Genomic DNA, 17,763 nt, shown 5'->3' on the forward strand with positions numbered 1-17,763 from the left:
ATAATTAATTATATATGAATCTTCTTATATACATCAGTCACATTCCAAGAGAAATATGTTCATATTTGATTAGCACTCAGTGATGCATGCTAAAATGCTTGGTAAATGTGTCTGTGTATATTCCCTTTCCACTTTTGGCTGCACACAAACTCTCCCTTAGTGGAGACCTAAGTGAACACAAGTTAACTAAAAGATAACTCTATCCTCCCAACCAAACAGCCTTAAAGATAGAAGTTCTAAGAGCTCACAAATGCATTCATTAAACCTCACAGGACTCATTAATTTTTAAAAAGGATCATTTATTTACATTTTCAAATGGAAAATATACCTCAAATTGTTTTCCTAAAATCATAAGCAAATCTGGGAAATGAAACTCCCTCAAGGTGAATAATACAACGGCTCTGTGAATACCTAGCATCTAAAGAAAAAATAATTTACGTTAGTTCAGTTATTCCTACCATACAGATTGCCATGTGGATCCTGTAAATATATCTTACTATGAATGTTTTTCATTAAAAGCCTGGAGGATGAAGGTTGTGCATGGTCCCCTGCAGTTCTGCACAACTAGCTGGAAGCCCTTCCCTGTTGTCCAATCCATCTTCAGAGCTGTGGCACAAGATACATGTAACAGTGCAACCCCTCTCACCTGGCCTGCAGACCCTTGGTCCAAGGTTGGGCACTAGACACAAACCAGGCCAATTAAGTCACCCTCCCATAATTTTTTGGATATAGAATCAGGAGAAAACTTGGTCTTTTTTGTGTGGAACTGAGATATAAGTTTTCTGAGATATATAATAACCATGTTTTCCATTAGAAAAAAAAAAAACAGTCTTCAGCAAGAAAGAATACTGAAGAAACAAAAAGAAAAAAATAGTAAGAGACAAAGGGAGGCCTTATCTATCTCAAGGTCTTGGTCCTATTAGTTTCAAAGGCCTAGATATATCATACCATTTCCCTTTCTGTGTCTTTACTGATCAATCTGTCCCTCAGATTATCTGAGGTATAAGCAGCTTTCTATCAGCCTCCTTCTTTCATTCAAACTAGTCCAGGTTGAGTGTCTGAGACTTGTACACTAAAGGTCCTTTCCTGATCCAATTTCTTTAAATTATTGGCCTACCTAATCTATGAGGTTGTGAATCTGTTCTGAAGAATATCTCCTCTATGACTTTTGCATATTTTCTACTGTGTGCAAGGTAATATAGCTTTTAAACCTATTGTCCCTGAATGTGGTATTATTTCTTTCATAATGGTCACTGTATTCAGTTTGTGTGAGTTTAGCTCTTTGGCTAGCATACAAACAGTCATTAGAAGGCCCCTGGAAGATGGATGCCTATTGCATAAATGTGACATTGAGGCTGTTTTACAGCATTAGTGTTTAGCACTCTCTTTAATGACTGTTTTTTTTTTCTCATTTATTTATTGATTACAACAGCTGTGACTTAAAATCTGGGTCCCTGGCTTTTGGGTTTCCACATATCTCAAGTCAATTTCTGTTTACAGCACCATTTAATAGGTGTTCTTCTGTGGTATTTTTGGCCAAGGCATTTAATTAAAAGAACATCTTTATGGCCTTGAAATTTGAAATTATGGAGTTTTAATGGAATTCTTATTGTGTAACTTTATTTTCTCTTATAATGTCTTAATCTGATGCTCAATGTTCTAGTTCAACCTGAATTTCTACTTAGCCTATAGGGAGAAAGTCATTAGATATTTTTGACAGAAAATAATTTTAACAAGAAATTTCAAAAACTCAAAAAGGATTTTTTTTTCAGATTAGAGATATCATTTCATAAATCCAGAAAAATATAAAAGTATGAAGATATCTTATTAAACCTAAATGATAAGTTCATTTTTTAAAAAAATGTTTTATTATTAAAAGTCTCAAAATAAAAAATTTCCTTTTATGATTGCATGCACTTCACTTCATAAATTTTAAACATTTTACAAAGTCTATTTTTATAATGCTATCATAATTTCTTGAATTTAAATATTTAACAATATCCATGATATGTCTTCAATATTCTGAGTTGTTTTATATAGTCTCTTCTCAGTGAAGAGATTCAGTAGCCAAGACTCAGGAGAACACTGAATAGACACAACAAAGAAGGGGGACTAGAGTCAAGAGTGGAACTGAAGTTTGATACTTTAAGAAAGTTCCCTAAGCAATTCTTCGACCAATGCCAAATCAGTATTCAGCAGAAAATTTTTTTGATACATCGACAATAGAATTGAGGCAACACATCATAAATTCCTTCATGTTTCCATATCTAACCCATAAACAGAAATACTGCTTACCTTCCTCCCTCCCTCAAACAGAAAATATCCTATTCATTGTTTAATGCCTAATTCTCTGGTTGCCCTTGATTTCATTTCTTCCTGGCTTCCTGGATCCACACTATTAACCCAGTTAATCCATCTCCTCCAGCATCTTCAACTTTTTCTTTCTATTGGTGATTAGACAGCTTCTAAACATTTCAAGTGTCTACAATCTCTACATTATCAACATATACAAATATTAGAAAAATATTTTATCTTTCTAATCAGTTTTATTGAGCTATAATTAAAAAAAAACACCTATTTTTAAGTATAAAGTTTGATACATTTTGACAAGATATAGAACATATCTGTCACAACAAAACATTTTCTTGTGCTTTATTATAGTCATTAAGTAACTCAGCTATGTTAACACAAACACAGATCTGCTCTCTGTAACTGCAAACTAGTTTTAACTATTCTAAAATTTCATATATATAAGAACAAAATAATTAAGACATATATATATATATATATATATATATATAGATATATAGATATATGTCTTAATTATTTTGTTCTCAGATAGCTCCTCTCTATTTCATAGTGTAATGGTCTCTGAATTATTTTCCCAAATATATGGTATATATTCAAATCTATCAAAATGATATCAGGTTTTTTAGCAAGATTTTTCTATTGTGTGACCAAAAGACCTCACAAGAACAATTTCAGATGAGGAAAAGTTTATTCGGGGATCAGAGTTTCAGAGGTTTCAGTCCATAGTGGACTCCATAGCCCTGGATCTGAGGTAAGGCAAGAACATCATGGTGAAAGAATGTGGTGGAGTAACGCAGCTCAGAACATGGCACCAAGAAGGAGAGAGAGAGAGAGAGAGAGAGAGAGAGAGAGCGATCTCCACAACATTGAAAAAATACAAACCCTGAAAGCACACCCTCAGTGACCCACCTCCTACAGATACATCCCAGATACATCCCACCTGCTTACAGTTACCACCCAGTTAACCCTGTCAGGGCTTAATGCACTGATTAGCTTAAGGTGTTCATGACTCAATCTTTTCACTTCTAAACCTTCTTGCATTGTTTCATACAGCTTTTGGGGGACATCTCACAGCTAAACCATAACATCAGGTGTCACTTCTTTAATTATGATCTTTAATGGTTCACCATGGTTCTCTAACCCCAACCTCCAATTAGAATGAGCTGTTTCTACTGATCCCTCAGATCACCTTGGTGACCCATATTACTATGCTTATCATCTTGTTCTAAAATTATCTATTCTATGTGTCTGTGTTCTCAGATGAATATGCTCCTTCAGAGTAAGAATCTGCTCATTTTTCTTTCTGTATTTAATTTGTACTTCTACATCCATGCCTGGCACAAACTATCTGTTGAACTGAATTGAAGCTCAGAAAGTTAAATTTATTTTTTAAAAAGGTCTAATGTAACATGAAAAATTATGACACGACTCAGGACATCTGGCATTCAGATTTAAAAGTCATTCAACAAGAAATGAATGGTAATATGATACTTTAAACTCTTATGGGAGAGAAGATTCCCTTCTAGTACAATGATAAAGACTTATTTCCTACCCTGAACTGTGTAAAACGCAAGCAAAAACTAATATAAAATTGACAGGCATGGTGGCATTGGTAATCCCAGCAGCTCAAGAGGCTGAGGCAGGAGGATCGCAAGTTCAACACCAGTCTCAGCAAGTTAACAAGGGTCTGAGGAACTTAGCAATTTAGCAAGATCCTGTCTCAAATTTTTAAAAATATATGAAAAGGGCTGAGAATGTGATTCTGTGATTAAGTGCCCCTGGGTTCATTCCCCAGTACAAAAACAACAACAACAACAACAAAAAAAAAAACTATAAAGTTTAACATAAGGAAAGAAAAACTCTGTATTGTCTGGTTTGGCATAGAAATATTGTGATTCACTGAAGAACAGAATCATGAAGAAGGAAAATTGGGATAAATCAGAAACTTCTATCTTATCCAGTCTCAACTAAAGGTTTTAGTACATGTTATTTGCTAGTTTTTGTAAATGATTTATTTTCAATTACATAGCAGGGTGATATATAATTCATTCCAGAGTGTGTATACGATTGTCCCCGTGTCCTGTTTTTTCTTCAGTGCCATGGATGCAGCATCACTAACAGGCTGTTAACCAATCTTGTTTCCTCCTGAGCCAGCACCATTCCTGAAAGGCACAAGCCTGTGCCTCTTAACACTGTGCCTTATTCCTGAGCTGTCGTCAGGTGTGCAGAATGAAGTCTGATACAGGGAGCCTAAAAGAAATTTAATATCCTCTGTGTGCACGCTCTCCCTGTCTCTCTCCTTTAGCTTTTGCTATTATTAAAAATTATTTCTGTAGAGGATTTGGACACCAGAAGGTCACAGAATTTTAGAGGTAGAAAATAAAAAGAGAGAGATGATCTAAACAGCTTTTGCACCCTGCTATTTCAGGCAGCACTCAGTGTAATTTTGTTTTGCTTGCCTCCTTGATTGCTTTGGCCATCACATTTGTAATGCTCCTAGACCACATCTACAATATTGAGGCTAACACTAGTACTCAGGACTTGCCATTATCTTATACCAAATTATTTTTGTTATTTTTGTCATTAAAATTACTGGTATTGCTTACCAACTCTTTCATAATTCAGATTACAGAGATATGCTTAATCATTGTTTCTTGTTGAGGAAATTTCAGTTGAAAAAACAAGCAAGCAGTTCAGTTTTACACCCCTGTCCCAGAGGGACACTCCTGTCCTATTATCCAATTGGATAATGTATTCTCCTGGACATCGAACTTGACATTTCTGACATGATTTGCCACCCCTAAGCTTGGAGTTCTCTTAGCTCTCCGAGATGGGAAACAATTAAGAGTGGTAAAGGGCATGTGTTATGTAAAAATAAAAAAATAAAAATTTTAAAAGCCCAGAGAGAATTTCAAACTTTAGAAATAACGTTACTACATATTCCTGGGTGTGTGGGTACAGGTAGAGTAAATTGTATGAGCCCAGAAATGGGAGGTGTGTCGTTTCTGGAAAACATTTTTCAGGTCTGTGCCAACAAACAATATGAACTTAAAGAGAATGATCAAGGACAATACTCAATGAAGTTGATTTAGGCTATAGGTCAAGTAATGAAATTTGGATCATATAAGAAAATCCACAAAAACTGATAATTTATCATCTGAGGCATATAATAAAAGTAACGGTGGGAGAGGAGAGAATGAAACCAGAAAGAAACAAAGGAAGATCATCAATTTAACTGCCGCATTTGAAGGTGAGAAATATATGGCTTTTTCTGGGCCTCAAAAAATACAGCCCTTGGCCAAGTCTCAGCTGCAATGTTATCTTCAGATGAGTTTTTTTTTTTTTTTCGATTATGAATTTGTTTGGAAACTTGCTTCAGTGGCACCTTGCTATAATTTCCCCTGCCTTCCACAAAAGAATTACATTCTAGCTACCTTTTCATGCAGATTTGTAATGCATTGTTTCTTGCTGCTGGAGGATTCCATGACATTAAAACACTGCCCTGTTCAGAAAGTGCTTCTGAAGAGCAGTCAAAACCAAAACTAAACTCTGAAGCTCATGTTAGTTACCACATTTAATGTGGAGTCCTATTTTCAGCATACCCTTGAAATACCTTTTACAGTAAGTAAATGAGTGGTAACATCAGGGATGATGTACAACAATATCATTAGACTTGTCCACAAAAGACACAATTCTGGGTGGGGAAAATAGTGCTATACTTAATTTTCTCATCTGTAAAGATGTGGCAAGCAAAGATTGCCATGTTTTAATAGCATTTCTGATCTCTCTGCAATGCACAAGAAAGACGATAACCATCTTCTTGGGCTAATAATAAAAAAGAGTTTAATTTTTTTACTGTTATTTTCATTCTATAGCCTTTTTATCTTGATCCTGGTCACTTGGGATTTGGCTTTGTGCATGAATGCAAACAATTCTAGAATTGTTGTGATAAGATTTTCAGTCAAAACAACACACTCAGTTCAACCTTGTAAGTTCATTGTCAAAATAAAATCAGAATATGCTGACTGATCTATCTAAGATTTTATGTAGTAAATTTTAGAGTTGTCCATATGCTAAGTCCTAGGTCTACCTCCTACATTCTTTTTATCACAAGTTTATGTGTAAGTGTTTATTATTTTGATATTTTAAAATATTAATTGTCTAAAATCTATTAATTTTCTCATCTATAAAGATGTGGGTTTTTTAAAAATTCATATTTCTGATACTTCAGGAAGGTTACACGTATGAAATACAGTGTTTGGCTACAGTGAGTGTGCAAAAAGAGGTTATACAATAATCATAATCATAAAAGGCATTCTGTCTCAACATCGTCAAGCAGAGCTTTGCATCCATATTTTAGAATGATCATTGCAGTCTCCCAAAGAATTTTTTTTTTCTTTAATAAAACATATGTACGTATTCCTATAGTTTTATGTTAGGAAGGAATACAGAAGGGTCCAATAATCTGAATTTTAACATGCTTCCTAGTTTTCCAGAAGATCATTCAAATAAATATTGACACATTAAAATGGCTTAAAAGGACTTGGAGGGGGGAAGAAAGAGAAGCTAAATATAAAGTTAATTTTTCTTAGAAATATCTAAGATAAGTGCCCGGTTGATATAGTCACATATATGTTTTCCAAGTAACTAACCAATCAGGTAGGAAAATGGGAAACTTGATACCTAGAGTAAGGAAGCACTGTGCATAGGGCTGGGTTTCCTTCATGGGCTGAGGTATCTGAGTCATCCCTTTGAGGAAGGGAGGGAATGATTAAAAAAAAAAAAAAAAAACTACAGAATGTAGTAAACACCAAATCATTATCTCTACAATTATGTATTTCTAATTTTGTTTAAATCTGTGCATATGGTTTGAGCTACTGGGTTTATTCTTTAAGTTACCACAGGGCACAGTGCAAAGAATAGAAGTTTTAGATACAGAATATGCTATTAAAAAGTCTGACTCTTACCACATCTTGTGTAACTTTTGAAAGTTATTAGAGCTCTTTTCTAGGGACTTGTCACACTTCTTCTGAATCAATATTTCCACTAGAATCTTGTAAACGAAACTGTATTCTACTACTCAGTGCCCGCTGCTTTTGTAATGAAAACTCCATGCAGTTGAAGATATTATAATTCAAAGGAGAAGAACATGAATATATATTTGGCAGGACAGAGAACTAAACTCTAAGGTTGGACCTCGTCTCTAAATTGTTTATCAAAATAACTCCAGATTATTGTAGACTGTCCACAAAATGGAACATAACAGCTATCCAAAATCACACTAAAAATGATAAGGTACTATAACACAAAAGGAGGTATGCATGGAGATAAATACCAGTAATCCGAGTTACTTTGGAGGGTGAGTCAGGAGGATCCATAGTTCAAGACCAACTTGGGCAACTTGCCAAGACCCCATTTCAAAATAAAATAAACAAGGCTAGGTGTGTAGCTCAGTAAAGTAAAGAAAGAAAAAGAAAAGTACACTGATTATAACATGATCTCACTTTTATCATATATAAACAGCTTAACAAAAAAATATTAATAGCTCCTAGATGATGGTATAGTGATAATTATATAGTTTCACTATTCTGGTTAAAGTTTTTCAAATGTTCAGTTGTAATGTATTGCTATTGTTTGTTTTCTTTCATAGGGGCATTTTAGCTCATCAGAACTGTCCATGCTTCTCCATCTGGCTTTTGTTTGATATACCAGTATGCCAGATGACCTTCAGGTGATATTAGTTTTGGACTTTTACCTTTCTTTTTAATGACCTAATAGAAAAAAATGCAAATATTTAATAATTTCTAACCATTCCTGTTTTCTATAGTATCATGGAGGGAGAGGAAATTGACTGTTGGAAGCATTGCAAGCAACATTATGTCAGAGCTTAAAATTCAAGGGGTTTTGTCTACTACAACAGAGGTTTCTGGCATAAATCAGCCATGAGTGATAAACAATGAAAGATTCATCAACTTTTCAAGGGTTGAAGCACTAACTATGAAAATTACCAGAGACTTTGCTAAGTCCCCCACCCTCTTCTCAAGAAAAAAAAATCAATAAAAAAACTAAAACCAAACTACAATTACCTATAAATAACCATAAATCCTGAGGACTACTTCATCATTGCAAAAGTATGGTCATATGGCTTATGCTTAAAGCTATGTTATCTGCAAAAAGAGAGACTATCTGAACAAACTCATATTAAAAATTAATTGGGCTCACCTGGAAGTAACTTCTATATCTTCTTAAAATGCTCAGTCCAGGGTGTCCTCTGGTGAAAAGGCATTTCTCTCGGTTGCCACAAAGAATTTCCTGAACTAATAGGTAAGTAAGGGAGAAAGTGCAGAGTGTTCTTTATTTCGTGTCTTTATTACAATGTGTCCTCTTTTTGTTTAAAGCTGGTCATTAATAAACTGGCTTATTTAAGAGAAATGAATATACTTATATGATATTGTGGAGGTCTTTTAAGAGAAAAAAATGTAAAACCAATTTTAATGTTAAAATTGGAGTCATATTTTACTTTATATACCCATGTTTATGCCATTTTATATTTTGGTTTGTACAGCACTTAGTTTGACTGCTGGGTTTTGACAACAGTAACCAAGTCCTTCACTACTGAGCTACAACCCCATCCTAAGTATTTTATTTCATACTTTTATGATATCATTTTATTTATGTTTTCAGCTAAGTTAGGAAGCATGTATATATACATAATGCTCATCAGAAAAGACTACTTTTCACTTCTGTATGATAGATTTTTAAATTACACCTATTGCGTGTTTTAGTCTCTTTCTAGCTCCTTTTCTACATACTTCTCATGATGCTAGATGCTGAATAGTCTGGAGCTTGATGTGACTCAAGATCCCCAGATTCTCTGCACATGGATGCTAGAAGTAGGCAGGAGCAACTCCATGAAGCAAATCTCTATGAGTGTGGAATTTGAAGCTTAGAGTGAAACTACATCTAAATAGAAAAAAAATTCCTTCTCCCCTAATGAAACAATATATTCAAGCCATTCATAGGCTTTAAGGGCATTACTCCATTGAAATACACACATGTATCAGAGGTAAATACATTAATGTTGTACTTTTTTAATCAACCTTCTTGAGGGCTCAAACTCTTAAATATGGGACCATCATCTAAGTTGAAGCCTTTCTCATTTCTAAAATAACTGATTAAAGGAAAGATGCTTCTTCAGCTTTCCTTTGATGAAAATAAATATTTTATCCATAAGCTTTCAAATATTACTTTCATTATTTTGACACTGGGTTAAGATGATCACTTTGTGGTCATCATTCTGGAAAAAGTATGGGTGAAAATGCTTAGAATTATTGTTGGTTTTTTTTTAATTTAATGAAATTAAGGGCATCTGTATACAGTACAATTTTTCAGAAAGATGTCCAATTTGTTTTGTTTTTAACCTAATATGAAGTCAAACATTTGAATTTAATTTTATTGCCTTCCAAATAAGAACTTCATCTAATTCATAAACCCAAAATTTATAAAACTATGGCAACCTCTAGAGTCTTACTGTTAAGCCTGTTAGAACAACACATTTTAAGGATTCAACACTGAATTGGTGAGCCAATCTTTAAGGGAATACAATCCACAGGAAACCCAACAACTGGCTGAATTCAATGAAAATTGATAAAAGTTGTGCCTGGATTCCTGGGATGGGTTTGAATGACAACAATGTAAATTAATACCAAGCAGAGTAATGATGCACCTGTGTTCAAGTCTTCTCAATTATTGCATCTAGAACTGCAAATTTTCAGCTATTTATGTCCTTCTGTGTCTCTAAATAGTATTTTTTTATGTAACAAGAATAGAAATTTGCCCTGGTTTTTTCTATTCAAGAAACAAATCTTGTCTTCCCTAAGGTAATATGCTACAGAATGGGAAAACAAATATGCTGATAGAACTTTTTTCCCAGGCAATTGTGAATTTGTGTATTCTTTTCTATCAGCATAACCTTTCTCTTTTGTGCTATATTTCTTTGCACCTCAGATTTAAATTTGCATAGTTTCTCTTTCAGTAACTGAACATGTTGGTGACCAAAATACCAACTCTGAACTTGCAAACTGTGAGAACAATAGGTATTCACATGAATGCCTCGTTCCAAGGTGTCAAACTCACTTCTCTTGACCAGCACATAACCATGAAGTAGCTCTATAGTTGAATATCTTTTTATATGTGGTGATAATATTAAAAAATGTATTAGAAATTTTTCTACAAGCACACAAAATTTTAATACTCTCCTGTAGTGACATGATAGACTAAATCTTAATCTTAATTTTAAATCTTTAAATCTAAAGGTTGTAAGATATTGAAAGATTTTGTGAAGACCAAAATTAAGCAAAATCAACCCTGGGAGCAGAGTGGTAAAATGTGCGTACCATATTACTTATTAAAATTAAATCTGAGATGTAGCTTATGTATTTGTTGAAACAAATTTCACACACCCGTGTATATTTTCACTTAACCTGCATTAATTATTTCAAATACTTTACAGAATGACAGTGTTCTAAATTTGGGGCACAAATCCATCTTTTCACTAAAAATATAAAGGTGTTTAAAAGGTGTAAGGATGCACCAACACTAACATGAATATGGAGTCAGGATATTAAAATTCATGAAGTCTTGTCAGCTGAACTGATGCAAACTCTATTTGCCTGAAATACATGATGACATTGCAAGCCAGGAAAGATGAAAACAGCTCAAGAAAGCTTTTTCTGATGTTATTTCATTCTTCTGAATATCAAGTAAGCTGCCTTTCTCCAGGTAGAAGCCACATGCAGATTCTCCATTCTGTAAAGTTGGGCATGTGCTGGTTTTCTAAGAACAATAGATCCCTCTGTATTCCTGCTTGCTGTCTGCTCGGTGTGTTTGCTGCACATGGAACTGAAAAATTCTCTGTACCATGATTGCATTTTCTCAGACAAGCAATGTCCTCTCTCTTGTCACTTGACTTGAATTGAAACCAAACAAGCCCTGTGGCTACATTTGTATTCAGACTCAGTAAAATAGTCCTCTAAATTATTGTCTTAGGGACTCTTCCAAAGAGCTCTTCCTGGTTATCTTTAACAAGGAAAGCTGCCTTAGTGCAATCTGGGAATGAGCTAGAAGATACACTAGCCTGCTAGAATTCTGACAAGGCCTCAGGCAAAGATCTAATAAAACATGGCTACCATTGTTAGTAGTTTAAATTGGAGAGTTTCTGAAGTTTTTCAAATTAAATAGGACAAGTAGATTTTTTTTCTAATTTGTAAATTAAACAGGACAAGTAAATGCTTTGAAATCTTAGGCTTTGTCACTCACATTTTCTCAGAGTCATCAATCTTCATGAATTCTTTCATTAAAGCGTTTGCAAAAATGTGATCTATTCTTAAATACAGTTTGAAAGAGTCTCGAAAAAATTCTAGAGATCAAAGACCATGTCTTCTGTGGATTCTATGAAAGTTTTAACGTTTGGTTGGCACAATACAAGTTTAATTATAATCACAAGAATAATTTTGTGTAGATCCAGAAGGGACCTTGGGAGGTTAAAAGTCCAAAGACCCACCTTTGGGCTATGTGACTGCAAAGCCTCCTCTGGAACTGAGAATTTACACTATTTAAGAAAGCTCTAAAAAGGAAAATCCCATGACTTTCCATTTACTCTTTAAAATATATAATCTATCTTAGATAGAAGTTTTCTTTCTTTAGAATTTGCTCATTTCTTATGACATGCACACTCGTTCTATAGAATAAAGTCCCGTCCAACAGAACTTTCAGTAAAGATAGTCTATCTCAGCATTGTCCAACAGTAGTCATTAACCTCATATGCTTAATGAATGCTTAAAATGCGCATAATACAAGTGAGAGAGTGAATTTTGAATTTTAAGCTTAGTTTATTTTAAATTGAATTTCAGTAGGTACTTATGGCTGATGACTGGTATATTAGACAACATAATTCACTGTTTCTGTTTAAATTATTGTCTTCATTTTTTTTCATTTGTTCAACATATATTTACAGAGGGGACTCTCAGTATATTCTGTGCAAAGCACAGTTTCAGGTAAAAGAAATACAGTGATCAATAGAAGGGAAACCCTTTCTCAAGAGAGTTTACATTCTAGTGAGAAGGAAACTCAACTAAACAAAAGAATTGGAAATAACAATAAATATAGTAAAGGAAAACATCAGGGATATGTGAAGACTAGTAACTAGCTGGACACTAAAGCTTCCGTTTCATAAAGTGATGGGTTGGGTGAGTCACCTTGGGAGAGGGACATTTGATCTGAAACCAGAATGATGAGGAAAATGTCACTTTTGTTCAGAGTTAGGGAAAAGCATTTCAGAAGAAGACCTGAGTCATGACCTAGTTTGGTATGTTAGGGAAACCAAAAGGCCAACATAACTTGAACCCAGTGAAGGGAGAAAAAAACAAAATAAGATCAAAGAGGAAAATGGAAGTTAGATCAGTCAAGGCTTTGGAGGCAATGGGTAATAGTTTGCTTTTATTCTAAGTGAAGAGAAAAGTTTTAAGACCTGGGTAAGTGCTCTGATTTACATGTCATAAAATAACTTTGAATGCAGGAAAATAGATTATTAGAGTATAAGGAAAGAAGCAAGAAATAAGACAAAATGATGGTTCTGGTGATAAGAAAGCAATGACAATAGAGGCAGACTATTCAGGAACATATTTTGCAGATAAAAACTGATGAATACGTGGTGGCAGAGGCTTTGTCTTTAACAACCATTTGAATGAAATGGAGAAGGCTGAGCAAGGCATAGGTTTGTGATGGTAGAATCAAGAGTTACTCTCAGTTAATGCTATCCTTAAGATGTCAAATAGATTATATTGTTATGTCGAGTGTCTGTGTATCTATGGTAACAATGAATTCCACCCATTATGCACAACTATAATGCACTAATAAAAATATGGGGAAATGATGCCAAATAGGTAACATAAGAAATAAGATACAAATCTAGAGCTTATGCTAGAAATATGAATTAGATATCAATGACAGAGTTGGTTTCAGAAGACATAGGGCAATATAGGATCAATTAGGGAAAGAGCACAGAAAGAGGTTAAAGTAATTACAGACGGCAAAAGGAAAGCTCATAGTCTACTTTAAGACTTTTCACCCACTTGAATCTAATGTATGAAATATGATATGTCAAGAGCTTTGTAATGTTTTGAACAACCAATAAATAAATAAATAAATAAAATACTGTCATCAAAGTCATGAATGATTTCAATGTTGCCAAAAAAAAAACAACTTTTCACTTCTATCCTGAGAAAGCCTACTTGAATTATAATCATGGTGTTGCTAGAATCTGAAGCCTCTCCATAGTTGTAGACACTTCAGCCACATCAGGTAATCTACAGTTCAGCAAATGCACTGTGCTGTTTCAGATGGTCATGCCTTCATACATATTGTCCTTTGGTTTAGAATTTAATCCTGTTGCCTACCCTTTCCTATCACTAAGAACCTAGAAATTCCAATGCACCTTTCAAAAATTAATGGATTCTTCCTTGATCTTCCTTCTTTGTATTGTCCTTCTGCCTAATTTTGTTGTAGCCATTATATGATTATGAGTCACTCGCAAAATAATGTGACCTCCTTGAGAATAATTTTTTTGATTTCCTTCTTTTTTGCACCCTCATATCAAACCTCAAATTTTGTTTTATGAGGGGCAATCAAAAGGTGGCTACTCCCAAAACCTGGAATTTCTTTGCTAAATCCTGCCTCTCATTTTACATAGTATCACCTATGTAAACTCCTAAATTTGGGGGTCACCTTTCCTATTGGTAAATTTCCAAAGGCATGATTAATAATTCCAAGAAGATTACTTCCTTTCAACAACATAATAATTTGCTTCTGTTTTGTGTGCATCAGTAGTACATAAATAGATTTCCTTAAACAAATGGTTTTAAGCTTTCAGAACAAGCTTCCCTCTAAATTTGTTAAGAATGCTTATTTCTCTGGGCGTGGTGGTGTGCACCTGTAATCCCAGCAGCTCAGGAGGCTGAGACCAGGAGGATCGCCAGTTCAAAGCCAGCCTCAGCAACAGCGAGGTGCTAAGCAACTCAGTGAGATCTGTCTCTAAATATAATATAAAATAGGGCTGGGGATATAGCTCAGTGGTCGAGATTCCCTGAGTTCAATTCCAGGTATCAAAAAAAAAAAAATGCTCATTTCTCCAACACACCTCACAGAATTCTAGTCTTATACCTAAGTTGAGTTTTAGGAATTTGTGCTTTTATTTAGCATCCTAAGAGATGCTGATGCAGGTCAGCCTTTTGTGAGATTCTGAAGGAGTTTCAAAGAGCAATTCTCCTCCCACTTTGACCTCAAAGGTACCCAGTAACAGAGAACAGAAACAAATGCACTAAATTACTCATTATTCTAGAGGTAGAATTATTTAGGAAACAATTTTACAATGTGTTTAAATATGATATTTTTGTTCTTCTTAATTATATTAAATATATATGATGTATTTAATAAATATATAATGGAATATATATATATATATATATATATATATATATATATAACTTTGCTGTCCCTGCATATAAGAAGATATCTGTGTAGAATTGCAAAATTATAGAAAAATAATAAGAGAATTTTGTTCAATTTTTCATTCCATTCTACAGTCTAGACTCTGAAAATCTATAGAATATATAAACCTTGTATTTATGCTCTTCTAAATATGTTTTCCTTCTGTGTATCAACATATTATTTATAGTCTCCTGATACTTACACAGTTAAAGTTTTGCTCACACCATCAATGACCTCTGTTTTAGTCAGCTATTTTTTTTCCATTGCTGTGACTACAAGGACCCAACCAGAACAACTATAAATGAGGAAAAGTTTATTTGAGGGTTTATGGCTTCAGAGGTCCACAAACATTCTTTGAGGATCAAGATGAGGCTGAACATCATGGTAGAAAAGTATGACAGAGGAATCAATCAGCTCCCAGGATGATCAGAAAGCAGAGAAAGACTCCACTTGCCAGATACAAAATATATACCCCAAGGCTACACCTCCAATGAACCACTTCTTCTAGACACACCCCACCTGCCTCCAGTTATTACACAGTTAATCCCATCAGGGATCAATTCATTGATTGGGGTAAGGATATAACCCAATCATTTCTCCTCCAAAACTTCTTGCATTGTCTCACATGTGAAATTTTAGGGGACATCTAAACCATAACAAACTCAATAAAAAAATTAAATCAAAATAAACCTGCTAAGTGTTAATCATATGGTGACACCAGTGCTGAGCAGAAAATGCAGCAACCTCTGTCATTACTCTACAGGGCTGACTCCCCTGCTCCATCTCGCTCTGTAAGTATTCCCTTCCTTGAATCTACACTTGTTTCTCCCAAACTGTGTTTTTTTGACAATACAAATATCTCCCTAATTCAGGATGATTAGTCTTTGGTCAAGAGAAAAAAACAGATATTCTCTCCGAAAACTTCTACATGAAAATTTCCCAAAACATTTTTTTAAACAGGCAAAGTACAGATTTATTGAAAATGCAGGTGACAGTTGCACTCTGTAAAGTAGAGCAGAGTGGACTGAGAGAAAGAGAGGCTTAAGGTCTCAATGTCTGGAAATTAGTGTCATATGCTGAGCTGTGAGGCATTCTTTTTCCTATATGGACTGTATTGAAGATCTTACCCATTTGATCCCATTAGTTACCTTATTTTTAATTTTTAATTAATTTATTTTTATTGGTTCTTTTTAGTTATACATGACATTAGAACCCAGTCTGTTAAAATTATACAGAGGATGGACCTTATTCTAATTAGGATGCCATTCTTGAAGGTGGGCACAATGATGGGATTCACTTAGGCATTTTCATATGAGTACATAGGAAAATTATGTTTAATTCATTTTACTATCTTTCCTATTCTTATCCCCTCTTCCTTCCTTTCGTTTCTTTCGTTCCCTTTGTCTAATCTACTGAATTTCTCTTCTTCCCCTCCCATCCTTGTGGAAGCTAAACCAAAAACATTTTAAAGTGAAATCTTTTTATAAGCAACTCATGTATTCAGAAGTAAAACTCAGATTCTAATATGTATCAATGAAAGGTGCCAATGACTGGTGCAGATCTGAGATTGTTGTCAATGAGATATGTAGCTTCAATATGATAAATCCAGAGCCTACATCTTCATCAGAAACGGAGCCAGCTAATTTGCATAGCTCTAAAGATGATTTCTAGGCATTTTTTAGATTGCACAATCCCCCCATCTGTAGTCCAATAACTACAGCTACACTAAAACAGCTGATCAATAGCCCAAAGCTAAATAAGGTCCCAGGAGGAAATCTCTTTTTGCCAGAAATGTTTGAATCTTTTCCTAAGTGGTGGGCCCCAATCACTGCCAAAGTGTTTACCCTAATTAACTCTTCAAGTATAGTTCCCTCAGGATGAATTCAAGTATATTCTAACCAATCTTCTAAAAAGGAAATCCTCTGATTTCCCCAAATTACTGTCCCATTAGTCAGCTGGCCAATCCTTTTAAACTCTCTGCTAGGATTCTTTCCAACAAATTTCAAAATTGAGGTGTTAAATCTAATACCCTTGCTAAGAAGTGAGCAGATGTTTTAGGAACAACTATTCCGCTACAGATCACTGTCTTGCTTTGGTCCATATAACTGTAAAAACAATTAAGAAGAAGTGCAACTTTTCAGTGATGTTTCAGTATTCCAACAAATGTTAGCTCTTGAGAAATGACTGTAGTTCATATGTATAATTCTGAATCTTCTACAAAATCATCTTCATTAAATGTAGCCAAATGTTGCCATTGGTAAACAAAATAAAAGCTTGGAGAATATTTTGGCTGGGCCTTAATTTTCATAGGAAGGATTTGCATAGGAAGAGATATCGGGGAAAATGGGCATTTCCAGCAAAACCAAGTTACAAAACTAAGAAACTCCAAAAATAAAAAATAAATAAATAAAATAATGTGCTTATTGAACTCATATTTTTGAGCTAATATTTTTCTAGCATGTTCTTAGATTATTTAAAAGAAAAAGGAAGTAAAGCTGAAAAGTACATTGAAACAAAAGTATGAAAGACCTATACATTTTATTCCACAAGCAACGGAAAACAATTAAAGATCGGTTAGAATGAGAATCACTGATTCTCATATCCAGTGTCACTGCAATTCTGGAGATACAAAATCATTGTGTGCTTGAAATAAGAAAGGCACAATACAGTTATCATTAGCAGAGCATAAGATTCTGAGTGTGACTACTCTGAAATCTAATACATATTAGCTGTATGGCTCTGGGTACCTTACTTAATATCTCTGAACATCATTTACTTGTATAAAAACAGCATCTTATCAGGAAGAAATACTATATTAAGCATTATACATCAGTAGTGCTTAGAGCAGTACTGATACACTGTAATCATTCAATGAATGTTGCTCATCATTACTATTATTTATGGAAA

The sequence above is a fragment of the Marmota monax genome, unplaced genomic scaffold (assembly GCF_021218885.2).
Source record: "Marmota monax isolate L192 unplaced genomic scaffold, Marmota_monax_Labrador192_F-V1.1 WCK01_AAM20220418_F8-fsc00174, whole genome shotgun sequence".
NCBI lineage: Eukaryota > Metazoa > Chordata > Mammalia > Rodentia > Sciuridae > Marmota > Marmota monax.